At 32.7% G+C, this 18,246-nt stretch overlaps 1 protein-coding gene across 3 annotated transcripts in view; it reads left to right on the top strand.

Moving 5' to 3' along the window:
• Nucleotides 1-18,246, top strand: part of LOC126743632 (adhesion G protein-coupled receptor E4-like) — a 747,227-nt gene that overhangs the window by 341,737 nt on the left and 387,244 nt on the right. The window lies entirely within an intron of this gene.

Raw genomic sequence — 18,246 nt, 5'->3', positions numbered from 1 at the left:
AAATAAAACTGTGTTATGACTGCTAAATGTTTTATTCTTTATTGTAGCTGAAGTAGTTAAAAAACCTCTATTTGTCTTAAATATGAAGCTGGAAAATGTTTGTGTGATTTATTGGTAATTTATGTATCATTGAAAGTAGAGAATATTGTACAACTATTTAAAAACTAAATTTTAAAACTGTTCTCTATGCCTATAAATAAAATTAAATATTGATATATTAAAGCACATATGGAATATCGGTTTTCACTTCAATTTTGCAATCTATCTAACTTACCAGACCCAAAGTTGTTACTTCATCTCTGAATTTACAATCCAAATAAATAAATTCCGCATAATGTAATACGTTGTTAAGTTTGAAAAATAAAAACTTCAATTTAACATTGGCGTTGTTTAAGTTCCTGTAGTGGTCTTTGATTTCTTCTCTCAGCCATGATTTTTTAGCCAGCTCTAAGGCTTTTCTCCCTGCATGAGTTCTTGTTCTGCATCGTAAAGAAACGAAATATGGCGTAAGGAAAATGCAAGCATTGTTGAATAAACTATATTTTCAGTAGGTAATTCTTCCTTGAGATAAGGTTTTTCTAGTAGAGGCGGATAAGTGAAGCTTGATTAGCATTATTTAACTCAAAAAATTCATCCATTATCCCAAAGATGCTGGTTATACACTTTTATAAAAACACAAAATCTACAGCATCACAGAAACATATATCAAAACTTTTAGGTCGTTTATTTATTTTGAACCAATCTCGTCACAACTATCCCGCTTTTTTTCTCCCTTTGGCGTTATGCCAGCTTTTAAAACCAATAATACATTAAAAAGACATCTAAGTTAAAAGACCTCTTCTCCGGGAGTTTATGAGATAAGGTGTAATGAGTGCCCTGCAGTGTACGTCGGCCAGTCTGGTATGAAGATTTCTACTAGGATCAGTGAACACAAGGCCCAATATAATAAATTTAAAAATACCGATATCACAGTCACCAGATCGGCTTTTGCTAATCACCTCCTCGACTCTAAACATAATTTTCCTGACAGCCAATATATAAGAATACTTCATCAGTGCAATAAAAGTAAAAAACTAGACTTGCTGGAGACAATGGAAATTAGTAAAGCTTTCAAAAGCCCAGATCTGTCCTGTGTTAATGAAAGGTTTGAATTTGATGGCCACTTAGTTTTTAATAACCTTAAATAATTCTAGATTCTCAAATGATGGTTAGATTTCTAAAATGTATAAGGTGATTTGATTCTTTGTACATAGATAGTTCCACTTTATTGTAAACTTTGTTTATTTATATGTTAGGTGTTTTGTGTATGTTATTGTAAGTTTTTGTTGAATTTTTCTTTTTTCGGGTCCCATCATCCTAATTATTATAGGTCTGATGATGCTCTAGTCGATCGAAACATGTACCCTTTGTCATTTTATTAAATGCTTCTGTGATACTGTAGATTTTGTGTTTTTACCTTTTATAAAAGTGTATGACCAGCATCTTGAGGATAAAGGATAAATTTTTCTGGTTAGGTTATAACTAAATTAATTAATTTAAATTAACAATTACGTAAAATTATATATAATAATTTTAAAAAATGCAATTAATTAGATGATTTAAAAAAATATACATAAGAAGAAAGTACTTGACTTACCCTTAGTAGTCGAAGTGACAGGATGTGAAAGGAAGGAAACACGCCAATTAGCCCTGTTGTATTAGGGGATACAAGTGATGCGGCATATTTTGTGCGTATTTATCTTACAAAATTACTTAGTGCTTAATTGATTTTATACTACTGGTTCAATCGCTACTTCCCACCGGTTTCGTCGTCAAATTTCGGTTCAAATAGCTTAATCGTCTTGCCCCGGGCGTCCATAAGGTGAAGTAGGATGCGAGGTATAAGGTTTATGAGAAGAGCATGAGAGTAGGATAGTATAAAAATGTAAGATAGGTCGAACTAAATATGAATAATGTACCAAAAAACAAACAGGTGTGTTATACCAATCATACTTTCATATGCAAATAAGTACGTAGAAGAAAAGTAAATAGTGTGTAAATTAATATAAGAGAATAAAATAAAAAATAGATTAATAATTATGTAGCTTATGACTAACCAAATTTAGAAAAAGAAACTTCAAGCAAAGTAAGAAATAAATGAAAGAGGCCAAACACCTCTGCTTGTGATACCTTATTTGGTTAAAAGATTGAAAGGCTAGAATTAGCATTGCCGTGTAACTATGGGCAGTTTATTTGCTTGCAACATCTCTGATGCAATCATGTCAAATGCTTATGTAGAAATTGCTAAAAAAACACACTTTATAATATAAAAAAAATTTTGTCACTTATTTTGACAGGTGCAAAACAATACTATTTCTCGTTAATGAAATATGAAAAAATTTTTTTCATAAAATATAATAAGGTACTGTATAAAGAAGTTAACATTTAAAGTTAAATAACGTATTTTAGAGAAAAAGGCAACAACATCAGAACGCCGCTCGATCGCATTGTTGATTTCACCGACACAAGTAATCATTACCAGTGACGTCGTCAAAAAATATTTACATGATAAATATTTATTATTACCAGATTATGCTTTAAATTATAACCAATATTTCCGTTTATAAACTCTTTATGCGTTTTTTAATGTACTTCATTACACTAAAGGTTTTGATCTAATAAAAAGAATTTTTAGGGAAATTAAAAATTTTGTATTTATTATCGATTTCTTAATAAGTTTTTATTATTCTACGTTTATGACGACGGTTGTCTCTTGATATTATATTATGACAATATCAGTATTTACATGTGAAAGGATTGGCTTAAATCGCTTGTTTCTCATGGTGCGGCACCAACGGTACAAGTTTTTACTACCGTAACAGTTCACAAAAACACTAAAATGACTCAACCTTTTTCAACCAGAAATTAAAAAAAAACACAATACTTCACAAATATCGAATGTAAACACAAAGCCATTTGTCAAGATGATATTTCGCAAGCTGACATCAGCTTTTGCCTGCGGTGTTGCCATTTCACATTTTTTAGACGTGGTTTTAAGAATAAGAATTTTAATTTTCTTTTTTTGCTTTGAAAATGTTATTTTTGCGGTTAGAATAACATATATCTATTTCTACTTTTTATTTTTAGGCAAAAATCTTAGATCAATAAGTTAAATTAATATTATTATGCTTTTCAATAGTATGTATGTACTATTGAACATTATGTTCATTAAAGCTTTCTTTGACGAAGCAGTTTTTTAGATTACACATTACTTAATTAAATTAAAATTTTATTTTTCATTATTAATTTAATAAGTGTTCAAAAATATGTGTATTGTATAATCTTGAAACTCTTAAACATTTTACGCCTGTACTATTTTTGTTTATCTCTGGCTGAAAAAATTAACAAAGTATTTGTTTTCATTCAGGCATAAAAAAAATATAAAAATAGAAAGTAATAATCATAAATTTAAAAAAGAACGCTGATTTAAATATTCGGTGTACGTTCGCCGTACTCGTAATGTCGCAAATAAAAAAAGGGATGAACTAAGATAACGAACGGAAGCAATAGAAATAGAAGTACTGGTATAGTTTGCAATAAATCCTACTTTATCCGATCATTAGGCAACTAGAGTATGCGATGAATATTTAACGAATATACATAAAATACATACAATAAAAAAAATAATCCTTCAAGAACTTGCTGACGATGATCCTTATCAAAAAAACTACAGCAGGAATTACTGCCGAACCTTTGCTCATTAAAATATTTATTTTAGTGATAAGTGCACTTTTTATTTATACGTAACTGTAAATTAAAAAAAAAAAGAATTTATGTGTCTAGTGCGCTTTGTAGCAAAAGACACATTGTGACACTTTGTGGTGTACTTACACAATTTACTTACAAAATCTAATCGAGGCTTTAACAAAATGTTCGTTCAGGGTGCAATAATACCATGCAAACTCACCCATGATCTAAATGTATCTAAAGTTTTTTGTTGACCACTTCAAAAAAAAAACACTTGCTAAAAATGTATGGTTCATTTTTCCGCAGAAAATGTTCATATGAAGATTTTAGGCTGAATTTACGAGTCTGATATATAACGGGCGTAAAATAAATCAGAACAATCTAAATTTGCCGCCTTTTGTACGTTTTACTTAAAAAATACCACTTTGACTAAGATAAAAATACCACCATTTTAATCAACAAATTTGGGTTGATAATGTGTGTCTATTTATAAAAAAGAAAAATACGACTTATTTTAAGGTCTCTCTTATAACTTTTATTTGCAGTTAAAATACAGGGTGTTTAGAAGGTGAGTAGCCAAACGGAAATGGTGAATAGGTGAGTTTACTGGTTATTTAAAACGCATAGTATATCTTTGTTTTTCCTCAAATTTAAGGAGTAATATATTTTTTCCTTTTTTTGTTAGATTTTTCCCGTTTTTTTATTTTTAACCTTCAATTTTTTTATAATTTTTGGCCAAAATGGCGCACAATTAATTTTATTTTAAAGACTAATGTTATCCCATTCAGATTTAGGTAAAAACCGAGAAAAATATTTAAAGAGAAACTAATAGTGGAGTAACTTCCTCAAATCAATAGAAAAAAAATGTTACGTCAACTTGGAATACTACAATGGAAAAAATAATAAAAAAAAGTTGTAGGGTTTTAAGATGTGTTAAAAAACTTTTCCAGTTAATAGTCTTTCTAACGATATGCTACATGTAACCAAAATAATTAGGTAACTTACGAAAAACAAATAAGTTTATCTTCAAGGACGCGTAAATCAATTTCTTGAAAGCAACCTAAGTGAGCAGATATAAACTTATGTCTCTTTCTAACACTGCTAAATCTGTTGCGATATTTCTTTCATTGTTCTAAAACAGCTAAACCTATTGTACCCTTTCGTTTCCATGACCCTTTCCTTTACAAGTTGATGAAAAAAAAATTTTTTTTTCTTCAAGTCGTTTATTTATAAGTCTTGCTCAAATTGATGGCCATTATTTCTAATACACGCGTAACATCGCTTTCTTATTTCTCCTGTGGTATACTATAATGTTAGTTCCCGTCTTATTATTACAAAAGCATCATTAATTTTTCCTATGAATTGTTCCCTTGTATTTATAGGTTCCAAATACACAAGTTATTTTACACGGCCCCAGACGTAAAAATCAAGCGGCGTCCTTTCCGGTGATCTTGCAGTCCATGGGATAGGGCCGTCTCTACCAATCCAAGTATTGGGAAATGCATTGTCTAGGTGCTCCCGGATCGCCAATCTTCAGTGCGCTGGGCACCAATCGTGTTGGAACGTCATTTGTTCTTCATTGAGAAAATTTGGAACCCCGTTCAAGAGTTCGGGCAGATTATTTAATAAAAAATCTAGATTATCCCCATTAAAATTATCCGGTGAATAATGTGGACCAATTAGGGCTGCCCAAACGTTTACTGAGAATTTCCTTTGAAAGGACACGACTTTGGGTTTTCTTCTTTTGGGGCCCAATAATGCAAATTATGAAAGTTGGTAATTTCCTCCCTTAAAAACTTGGATTCATCTGTCCACAGTATGTTTTTCAAGAAATCGCGGTTATCCACGTCCATATGTAGCAGGAGGCGGCAAAACTGAATGCGTCTTTGGTAGTCGTTTTCTTCAAGATCTTGCACGGAAGTGTAATGAAAGGGATGCTTTCCGTTGACATGAAGAACAGACCAGACCTTCCATACACTTAGGTTTAGATTGGCAGTTACAATCCAGATGCTCGTTGTGGAATCTTCGTCAAAAGCTTCCAGAGATCGTTCGTCATCAGCAACATTACGTTGTCTGCGAACTCTAGGTTCACGGCGATTTAGACTACCAGTTTCTCTTAAGCGTCTAAAGGTCGTTTCAAAAGTATGACGATTAGGTTGGCGTCTATTGGGAAAACGCTCTTGGTAAATTCTTTTTGCTTCTCGTCAATTTCCATCAGCTCTAGAATATGCCATTAAGATATCGGCGTACTCCTCGTTTGTAAAGGCACCAGCCATACTAGGCAACAGTAACAATAAAACAAAGTTAAAGAAAATAAACAACAAAACAATATGCGTAGAGCGAAGTTAAATATACGTGAATTAGCGGAGAAAGACAAGTCTCGAATAAATAATATTCGTATTATGGTTAGTGATAGGTAACAGTTTAAGCTAGCGGGACACAAAGGGAGTATCGCCGAATGATAAAAGAGATTATAGCGTAACAGGTTTAGCTGTGTTAGAAAGAGGCATAAGTTTATACCTGCTCAATTAAGTTGCTTTCAAGAAATTTGTTCACGCGTCCTTGAAGATAAACTTATTTGTTTTTCGTAAGTTACCTAATTACCCCATATCGTTAGAAAGACTATTAACTAGAGAAGTTTTTTAACACATTTTAAAACCCCACAACTTTTTTTTATTATTATTTTTTCTATTGTAAAGTTGACGTAACATGTTTTTTCTATTGATTTGAGATAGTTTGTTACTCCACTATTAGTTTCTCTTTAAATATTTTTCTCAGTTATTACCTAAATCTGAATGAGACAACATTAGTCTTTAAAATAAAATTAATTATGCGCCATTTAGGACAAAAATGAAAAAAAAATTGAAGGTTAAAGTAAAAAAACAAGGAAAATAACAAAAAAAGGAAAAAATATATTACTTCTTAAATTTTAGAAAAAACAAAGAAATACTATGCGTTTTAAATAGCCAGTAACCTCTCCTATTCACTATTTCCGTTTGGCTACTCACCTTCCAAACACCCTGTATATCCCATTTCCAATAAAACACCTTGCATAAATAGCTTCCTTGAGACTAGCTAACTTACTAAGAAGCATGAACTAGTTATCATAATATATACTAGAGATAATGCTACTGCTTCTTATTTACTGCTGTTCGTACTGTACTACTTTCTTTATAATCCATACAGGGGTTAAGATTAATTTTCTTAATGGTTGTGCAAAATAAGATCATGCTTCTCTCAAGTCACTTGAAGGTTCATTATTATTAGACTTCAATAAAATTAAATTGAATTTTTTGGCAAGGCGCAGTCCAAATTTAAAGAGCTAAGCGCCATTCTAAAGGAATTTTTATGCTTTTTCAGGAGCTGTGTCACAATATATTCCGTTCGATTTGAAAAAATTATTGCCGCCTTCATTATGGAATTAAAGCCATAATAATCAATATTAAAAAGTTTAGTGAATAAATAGCCATAGCTGAAAAAAAAACTTAAAAAACCATATAGCATATAAGTTTAACAAATATATACGACAAGCGAAAAGCGTTTCAAACAACCTCTCACAAAAGGGAATTGTAAGAAATCTATCACAGTTGCAAACTTGATAGTTTCGCAAATAGTAACGTTACTTTGAGGCGAAATGTAAAACTTAAGAGGATCTTAGATATAAAGGACTGTTAACCCAACCCAGTTCAAACCGCCCGGCTTATAAAAGTTTAATATTTTTATCAAAAACTATTTATAATTATTTATGTCAATTTAAATTAGGTATTAAATACCTTCAATTAATGAACTAAAAAAGCTTTTAAGAGATAGAAAGTTCTCATAAAATAGGGGTAATAGGAAGAAAGCATGTAACGTGCCATTTATTTTAACGTTCATTTTCATTCAAGGCATTTATTTTCTTTTAAGAAACGAGCGAATAATAAATGATCAGGAAATTAGCTTTCAGTGGTAAAGTAGATTTTTTTAAGCTAATGAGCAGATAAGTATCTAAGCCATTTCAGTTATGTGATATACTATTAAAGATAGGAAATAGTCTTAAATTTATCACTTATGTATGTAACTAGACACATGCTGATTACTAAAGTAAACATAAAAACAAACAAAACACACAAATATAAAATAAAACTAGCAAAACAAATATACAAACTTATATAAATCAATAATTGTATGTGGTCAAAAGTATGAATAAATAAATAAAACACAATTAAAAATTTAAAAATATACAATTGCATGTATACAATGTCAAAAAAAAGAAAAAAAAGGGAAACCTAAGAAAGCAGAAAAGTATATATATAAACATATACAAAAGTGTTCATTAAAAAAGTATAAAAGAAAAGTAAGATATAGATATAGCTACATAAAACAGTACATATAAAAACAATAAATCAGTCTGTGTGTGTGAAATTAAGTATTTTAAAAAATCGTTTACCGAGTAAAAGGCTCTCTCCAGTAGGAATGGTTTTAATGCCTTACGGAAAGTAGGAAAAGATGTGATGGACTTGATGTTCAATGGAAAATGATTGTGCATTTTTTTTGCTTCGTACAATATAGAGTTTTTTACCAATTCTGAATATGGAGTAGGCAGATACAAATCATACTCCGCGTTTCTGAGAGGATAATTATGGGATGGCCTATCTGAATTTGATGAAACATGCTTGCGAATTAGACAAACGGACTCATATATAAGTAGTGACGCCAAAGTTGGGATATTAAATTTTTTAAAGAAATCCTGGCAATGAGCTCTATAATTCAGTCTAAGTGTATAACGCAAAGCTCTCTTTTAAAGTCTGAAAATTTTGTCAAATTGAGTGACACTACACACCCCAAAAAGGAAGGGCGTAACGAAGGTGTGATTCAAAGAGGGAAAAATACACTGTTATAGAGGTTGAGAGGCTAAGCTCCTTGGAAATTGATCTTAGCGCAAAACAAGCGGTGCTTAATTTCCTTGTTAAAGGGTTAATGTGCATGTCCCATTTTAACGACTTGTCAATAGTAAGCCCCAAAAATTTCAGAGTTGAAAGACCCAAAAATTGAGTCGGCTTTGTCAATGGTTGCGTTATCCAGTACAAAACGTTGCAAATTATTTTTATAGGACAAATATTTAGTTTTGGAGATGTTAAGGCAGAGAAGATTAGAGTTGCACCATGCTTTGATAGAAGTTAAGTCGGCAATATCCGGATTACTCCAGGTAAAACTAGTGTCCGCGAATAGGCAGGTTCTTCCTTTAATATTCAGACTAGCGATATCATTAATAAATATGAGAAACAAAATAGGGCCAAGCACTGAACCTTGAGGCACTCCACATTCTATTGGGTTGCAAGAAGACATCGTAGCATTAATCCTTACAAACTGGCTCCTGGTATTGCGATATGACTTAAACCATTCAAGGGGCATACCTCTAAATCCGTAGTGTTGCAACTTTTTTATTAAGATATCTTGGTTTACGCAATCAAAAGCTTTAGAAAAATCACAGAAGATTGTTGCCGTAGGATGTTGGTTATTTAAGCTACTGTATACATTATTAAAAATGGAAAACATAGCATCATTTGTGCATTTGTTATTTAAAAATCCAAATTGTTGAGAAGTGAGTATTTTAAATTTCAGTAGAAATGATAGGAGCCTTTTTTTCACTAATCTTTCAATAATTTTTGATAGTGTGAGAAGAAGAGCAATTGGGCGATACTTGGAGATAAAATGTTTATCTCCTCCTTTATGTAGGGATTATTATTGCCTTCTTAAGGCAGTTGGAAAAAACTCCTTTTTGAAAAAACAAGATGATTAAATTTGTAAGATGGTTTAATGTACACTCTGGCAGGTTTAAAAACATGTTCAACGTGAGTCCATCGGTTCCAGAAGAGCTCTTATTTTTGATTTCCCTAATCGTACTACGAAGCTCAGGTAATACTTTTGGCGTAGAGAAAAAACTGTGTAAATTCTCATTTGTACTAGAAAGATAAGAAAGTGGATCGTGGGTAGGAGCTATGGTACTCATTACATTCTTCGCTACATTTACAAAATAATTGTTGAGGTTCCCAGGAGAGGTAGAGATAGTATTGGACTTAGAAGGTTTATTTCTCAGATAATTCTGTTCTAAAATAATCGACCATGATTCTTTAGCGACATTACCAGACTTTGCCACTCTCCTGTTATAGGAAATGTCTTTTGCCGCTTTTAGAGTCCTTTGATAAATTTTCTTATATAGTCTTACATAGTCATGAAAGAAAACGCTGTCCGAGAATTTTCCAAGATTGAATAATGAACGCATGTTCTTAGCAGATGTACGTAAGCCTTGGGTAGACCAAGGTTTATGTTTTTTCAGTTTGAGAGGCCTTAAAGAAAAGGATTTGTGAGACAGATTAGATAGCGTTTTTATAAATCTAGGGAATTCTGAATCGACATCAGAAGAGTGGACATTCCAGTCAGTAGTTAGACACAGGTGCTTAAAATTTAGGAAATTTCGATCTGAGAAAATACGGCCTAATTTGCGGGGAACATTTTTAGTTTTTGATGTTATGGAAAACTTTGTTAACACTGCTTCATGATCTGAAAAGCCTGAGTTTAGGACAGTAAAGTCAACAAAATCCGGATCAAAGGAAGATACGACATAGTCTACTGTACTCGAGCTGATTTTAGTTATTCTGGTTGGTGATTTAATGTGCACAATTAAGCCAAAAGAATCGAAAATGGACTGAAGAGATTCCTGAGCCGCACACACACTAAAAAAATCAATATTTAGGTCGCCACATAAAATGATTTTGCTGTTTAAAGGCAGAGACTGAAGCAAGCTTAGTAATTTTTGAAAGAATATATTTACATCTGCGTCAGGTTCTATATATACAAATTACATGAAGATCATATTTATTACTATAGATAATGGAAAATTCAAATAGTTTTTCACCTAATAAATTATCGAACTTGGTTACTAGTAAAAAGTCGTTGCTTTTAGACATTTTCAAAGTACCTCCATGAGATATATTAAAGTTCTATTAAATCTGGCCACTGTAGAGTAATTGTTAATAAAAACGGGCTTATTGATATATAACCAATGTTCAGATATGGCAACGATATCAAAAAAATGAAGCTCTTCTAACAAAAGAAATAGATCATCAGTTTTGTGTCTTACAGACTGAATATTTTAAAGAGGAAATACTAAGCTTGCCATTGTCCAGTATTTTAGAGGGTGCTTGATCCTCTTCTTGCGTCAAACTACCTAAAAAATGTTATTCTTAGTGGGAGACCCACTAGAATAGTAATTGCTCTGGCTTTCTCTAATCCTTTGGAGGCGTAGCAATTTCTCTGATGAGAAAAAGGATTTAAAGGCTGACAGATGTGCTTCTACTTCAGCTGGACCAATACCATAGGCATCATGGTATCAAAAGTAGAACTTCCGCAAGGCGTCCACGTCACCAGGAAGTCCCTCTGAGGCGAGTGCCAATCGGATGCTGGTATTGGTGTGTCCTTCGAAACATACACTGGAGGGCTGATCATGTAAGATATGAAAGAAATAGCCTGAGGGGTTTTAAAATTGAGGGATCCCTTAGCCTAGCCAGTAAATAACGACCATCTGCCGCATCGGAGTCTCTTGACAGTCTCACTAATGGTGGAGTTATCGGGTCTATATTTGATGTTTTATTCATCTCCCCATCTCTATCAATGATAAAATTAGCCTCCAACAAATCAGTCGCTAGGGACTTTGAAGTAGCTATCGCCTCCTTGTCTGAATCAATCTTCATAGATTTAACTTTCCTGGGTAGAGTGTCTGGTGTTGTTGCATCCGGCCGTTGCGACAGGTTATGACTATCTGGGGCGAAAGTCTTACAAGGTGGTAAGCCTGAAGTTGTATTAATTACCTTTACTGGTGTTTTTGAGGATGATAAACATGAAGTGGAGATAAAAGTGGCTGGAGGCCACATGCCAATATCCTTCAGCCGTTTTATGTAATTGATATTTTGCACACCAATTTTGAAGTCGGAATGTGCATTTTCTGATAAAGTCCGTGGTTCCCAGTTTTTCCTTGACAAAGTGTGCAAGCTGATTTCCGGTAAACTGAGGTGGGATATTTGATAGTTTAGCATTTAGATGAGCGCGGTAGCGGTCGCGGTCGAGGCTTACATCGATGAAGGGCAGAATATGTTCTATATCTAGAAAATGCCTTCCTTGCAGTATTCTTTACAATTTCTGAGGTAGCTGATACGTGCTTTGAGAAAGTTAAGTTTAAGTTATAACTATGTATAGAAGCAACATTAATGACGACAGCGATTGCCTTCCTTTAAGAGGAAATTGGTGAATCATTTCAAATTCCTCAAATTGCCAGTTCTCATCTTATCCTATAAACCAAAAAAGCCATTACCCAGGGGAATACCATCACCTATTTAAAAAGCCTTAGAAACACCAGACAGATTTTGTGCTCATATTAGAATAAGTCTGGATACATTTCAATTTATTTTTAATAATACAGAAGATGAAAGTGGTAGTAAGATTAAGGTAAGTACACTTTTAGTTCATAGCTTAATTTAATTAAATCAATAAATAAAGTTTTATATGACTGGATACCATTCGTACCGTTCGAAATGGTTCACATGAAATAAAGTTATATTGTGGAGATTTTGGTTTTTGGACCACTGCCAGCTGACATATGGGTACTAATAAAGGCGCCTGTATCTGATCTTCTAGAGGAAACAGTATTCTTAAGAAATTGTTGTGCATATCCAACTTGTTTGATATAGGGAAGTAAGAAATTGAAAAACCCTAAATCATCATCATTTGGACCCTGCAATGGTTTATTTACTCTAGTATGATATATAGATGTTTGATATGATATATAAATGTTTATTTACCCTTTTAGCTAGTTTTTTTACAATGTTAATTAGCTGCTTCCAATTTCTCTTTGTGGCATTATTCGGCGTTTATAGCCTGATCGAGAAATTGAATAACTTGTAGAACGAGCACGAGTTCGATGATGTAGATAGAACTACACTTTGTAACTCTGAATTAGGGCTCATCTCATTTGCTGCTAAGATAAAGTTACATGGTTACGCTGATTACTATCTAATTCTTCTGAATGATTTGGATCTTCCGAATTGATGTCCATAGTGTCCTGTGCTTCATCAATTAAATTAGTAGATGATTGACGAGGCATAAACTGATTACGCAAAAAATGTAATTTTTCGAAATAAGGCCAGTGGCTAACTATTCCATCTCCTGCTTCTGACCCATTTTCGTACTTTTGTCTCTAAAACAATATATAAAATATGGTAACATAATCTATATGTTACAATAGGTTGTAGTTTCACAGCATTGGCATGTTCGTTTCCGATGAGAGCCTTGACAGTTGAAAAATTAATAAGGAAGTATGCGAAGCTCTATGGGATGTATTGCAGCCCCTTCATATGAAACCATCTACAGCGGCCGATTTTTAAGGATATCTAAAGAATATACTAGACTTTGGGATTTTCCAAATTGCATTAGAAAGAATCACATCTTTTAAATATTTTAGAATATCGATCTAAAAATATAATCCTTCAACTAGAGCAAAAGAAATTCGACGTAAATATACGAGTTTAGTGGAGTAATATGAATTGTTTGCTGCCAATCGTTTTAATTTTGAACAGAAAGTCAAAGTCTCAATAAAAATTAAAAATTGAATTATGGTATAGTCCTTTTATTCTTATTCGAAGGAGCCAAACATTAAGCTACCATAATAAAATATATTGAACTCTGCCACCGTCCTATGCCGTGGTTATAAAGTGACTGGATAATATAATAAAAAAATCTTAATATTGTCAATTCAGTTCTTTTTTGTAATAGTTTTACTGACAAAATTAACTTTGAAATTATTCTAGATCTGTTTTATGGTTTAAAAGATTTAGAATTAATACTATTAAAATGTATTGTTGTAAAGCTTACATGGGTTATGCTTTTAACATTACACAATATTTTAGGTTAGGAAGAGAAATTATTATTTTGTCGTGTAGGTGGTAAAACCGTTTATTGGTTTTCTGTTTTAATTACGCGTTATACGCAATTTTTTCATACATCACTTTCGAATTCTGCAATAGCTTGGCGTATATTGTCAATAGCTACCGGACTCAATGTTAAATTATTCATGCAAAAAAGGTCCTCATTGGCGAATTGTTTTTAAATACAAGAAAAGTAATCTGCTTTTCTTTAAAGTATCATAATTTTCTTTGATTTTCAACAGTCGAAATATATATAGAGTCTTTATTTCTAAATAATTTACCTGAAGAATGTCCACAGGTTTATGGCAAATTGATGATAAAAAGGATGATGAATGACAAGTGTCGCAATTTCGAAGCTGTTTTTTTAATTCACCTCAAACTCATTCAATCAGATTAAAGACACAATAATATGGAGGCAATCTTAAAAAAGTATGTCCATTACTTTTGGCAATATTGTCAAAAAGATACTAATTTTTTTAAGTTATAATTTTTAATTATATTTAACAACTCTGTTTTTAATATGATTTTATCAGGAACAGGAATGTTCTTAATTTTTATCAACGTTATAAGATCTTGTTTTTTAAAACTAGTATTTGGCATTTTATTTAAAATTCTTGAATATCAAGATGATCCATAACATTTTACTGAATTTGGAAGAATGTTTGGTAAGAGCTGATTAGAGAACAATTCTTCAAATAATGCCGCAGTCATAACTTCATGGTAATCAGCCAAAAATTGAGAAATATTCTTAGTAAACAAAAGTAACGTATTTTTGACAAATCCTTTTATACTGCTGGCATGAAGTATAAAGGTGTCTGCCCACTACACCGTACCATGCCATGACCGTGTTAGGAACGTATCCGGCACGCAAAGCAATACGATACATTCTACTATGCCCACTAAACGGATCGACGGCGGTCAGTGTCCGTATCCATCCCGTATGTAACGTCCACCAAAACGAAGGAATCCGGTTGATACGTGCAGCATCAGTTCATTCTCGCATGCCTTTCAGTGTTGCGTGGACGTCTGGTTGGAATTGGATTTAAAAAAAATAGATATGGCTATTAGAAAATTAACTGTCAGACAATTGGCAATCATTGCGATAATTTTGGACGAGGAAGAAGGAGAAATCCCAAAATAAACTCGCCGCTACTGGATTCACGATTCTATAAAAGAACGAAAAACCGAAGGAGAATATTGGCCATTATTCAGGCACTTGGTTGATGAGGAAAAGTTTTTTCAGTATTTCCAAATGTCTACATTCCAATTTAACATGTTACTGAAAAAAATTGAAAATGACACTGTTAGGAGAAACACCAACTTTAGAGAATGTCTATCATCTAAAGAAAAACTTGCTGTGTGTTTACGGTAAGTACAATAATTTGTTTAATGTCTTTACAAATCCAAAATATCGTTAATAGACGTATCCCAAGTCTCAGGAGACGTAGGCATAGGTGTAGCACTTGCTTGAACGTACAAAGGAGTCGATGCTGGAGATGGAGTATATGAATATTGAGGTGTTGTAAGAAAACTAGGTGGTGCGAGCTGCTGTAACTCCATTTCGGAAATTAAACTGAATATTTTGTTTTTTGCATTGCTTGTAGGTAAGGTGAAAACTTTTTTACTGTTTCTGATATATTCAAAAAGAAACGATCTAGTTCATCGTGTTCACGTTGTTGTAGAATAAGAAGTTGCTCGTCTAATAATCTAGACATCAAAACAGCGGATGCTGACTTTTCTGGTAGAACTTCAACCTTTTTTATTGTCTTTGCTTTTTTTGCTTCACTGTGGTGAGGTTGTGAGAATTTATTACAGACAATAGTGCCATCTTCGTTCTGAATTTCAATGTCCGTAGCATTTTTAGAAGCAGCCACATCCACAGCATCGGTACTGTTGATCTCATTGTCAGAATTAGAGTTCTGGAATTCAGTTGCTTTGTACTGAGATTCTTTATCGTCGCTTGTGAGCTCAACGGACTCTAAAGTTTTTTTTTCGACAGAAAATGAAGCAACGAATGGCATTTCTTACTCGTACTTCCATTTCTTAATCTTCTTGGCTGCCTGTCCAGTTTTGCTTTTTTTCTTATTTAATGCTCTTCTATATGCATCTCTTAGTCCTTACCATCTTTGTTTGCAAGCAGCAGCTGTAAAAAAACATAATAAATATTAATAATAAACATAAATAAGAGATCTATATAAATACTAATATATACATAATACGTTTATTATGCACTCAAAATACAGTGAGAAGGAAGTTTGTGAAGGGAATTTAAAAACTCTTTGAGAAAGACTGTGTCTTCTTCGTGATAATTGATTGTTTTTTTTATACTCCTATTAACTTCAACACTAGCTCTCAAGCCATTTTCACTTTTCATAGACCAACTTCTAACAGACCATTCTCGCAAACCAGTCATTCGCAAATATATTGTTTTGCAAACTGGAATCTTTTCGTTTCCCAAAGTTAAAGAATACTCCAACGTGGATTTGCGTCTTGATGCATCTTCAGTCTTTTTTGGTCTAGTGGGTTGGACAATAGAAACAGATTGTGATGCTTTTCTTTGATCCCATGACATATCAGACCAAAATTTACTAAAAATTTCTATTCGTTTTTCCTCAGATACTAAAAAGCATTTTCGTTTCTGTGCTTTCTTAGTTACTCTTTGCGTACAATTACAACGTAATCCTAAAACTCTCTTACTTCTTGGTATACCATATCAAAGAGTTTTTTTGTCCTGCAGGTTTTCTAAATCCTACATATTGCTTGCCAGTAAGTCTTAGTTTTTGGTTCACTTCTCGTTTTCTTGTTCCTAGTTCTTTTTTTTATTTGTAATATTTTGCAATATAGGGCCACTGTCATTACTTGTTTCTGAGTTATCACTTTTAGAATCATCATTATCCACTGGAGCAAAGTCTGAATTGGAGGATACGTCATGGTCTTCGTTTACTGTATTTTCTTCATTAGGTATGTTTTCAGTAAGTATTTTATTTTTAATCGGAATATCATTTGCAAAAATGGTTTCATTTGTCATGCTATTTTCTGATAATATAAGTATTTACTTTGTTTATTAGGTACTTCCTCATGAAACAATACGTCGTTTTCTGTATTGTTTAAAGTTTAATTGGGTTGTTCATGTTGTTCATGTCCCCACTCGCAATTATATTTACAAATTTTAATGTTGGGTCATTCTCCATCATGGTTTCTGCGGAAATCTCTTGATTTGGTTCGTACAAATTAATGACAATGTCATTTTCAACCAAGGAGTCGTTACAAAATACCAAGTCGGCATCATTAATCATTTGAACAATGTTTTCGGGTGTTAAGGCTACATCTAAGAAATTATTATCAATTAAAATATTGTTTAGGTCATCAAATGTAGTGATCACGTCTAAACTTGCACTTGAAGTTGGTGCAAGTTCAAGATCTTTATGCTGATTTTCTATAAATTTTATCTCTGCTAGTTCAAGTATTTTTTTTATTCTTGAAGTCATTTTAACAGCAGTTATAGCTAAAACAAAAATCTATTTTTGGCTAAAACAATAATGAAGGTCTATAAAAAACCAATAAAAAGTTGTGAAGTAATTGTGTATTAGATGTTAAATACTGCTTTTACTTACCAAAATTGTTCACAGCAACACCAACGAAACCTCAACACCATGGCACAATTATTATGGCTGACTAACAGAAGTTACGAGGTATCGTTACAAATATATTGAGTTTGCATATACGAGTTACTGCATGTCGCTACTTACGAGTTCTCGCTTTTGAAAATTAATGGAATTCAAATACGAGTCATCGATTTTCGCCGTTTAAAAATAAAATAAATAATGAATGAGCTTAAACTGTTTATCAATAGATGGCGGATAGTGTCCTTTACCGGAATATTATATTATCTCAATTTTGACAAAAATGCGACTTACGAGGTACCGTACTTTAACCGTCGTAGACAGTCAAATGCCTTCGAAAAATGAAGCAAGACGAGGAACGTTAACTTTTGATTTTACATAGCTTTAATTATATTATCACTTTACATTTAAAAGTGCAGTGATAGTGCTGTAATGTTCCCAAATGTAGCCTTTTTGGAATAGATATATGATAATAAATTCCTTTCACTGTTGAGGAAAACAACATTCGTACAAGCACGAATTTAGTATATGGCAGCTGCGAAAAAATAATGTTGCACAATATTCTTAGTGTTAGGTTATGATTTGCCGATGCGTTTGATTTTATGGAGTTAAAAGTAGAGCTATTATCATTTACTAGAACCAAAATTATTATTTGTAAATTTATTAAAATTTTCCACACATCAAAGCTGTGTTTTGACATTTTTAATTCTTACTGTCACTTCAGAGAAAAAATTGTTTAAATCATTTGGTATAGCTAGTAATAGTAGTAAGGGTGAGGGAGCGAGAGCTCGGCAAGTAGGCCTAAACAGTCCCTTTTCGCCAACCCCAGAATCACCCACCCTACGGCTCCACTCGCTATGCGCAGTCTTTACTGAGTCGGCCCGTCCTTTTGGCTTGCACGCTATCCTAATATCTTTAAGATCTTCCCGTTGAAGTGT

This window comes from Anthonomus grandis, chromosome 13 (assembly GCF_022605725.1).
Source record: "Anthonomus grandis grandis chromosome 13, icAntGran1.3, whole genome shotgun sequence".
Taxonomy (NCBI): Eukaryota; Metazoa; Arthropoda; class Insecta; order Coleoptera; family Curculionidae; genus Anthonomus; species Anthonomus grandis.
This window is presented reverse-complemented; position numbering and strand designations above follow the sequence as displayed.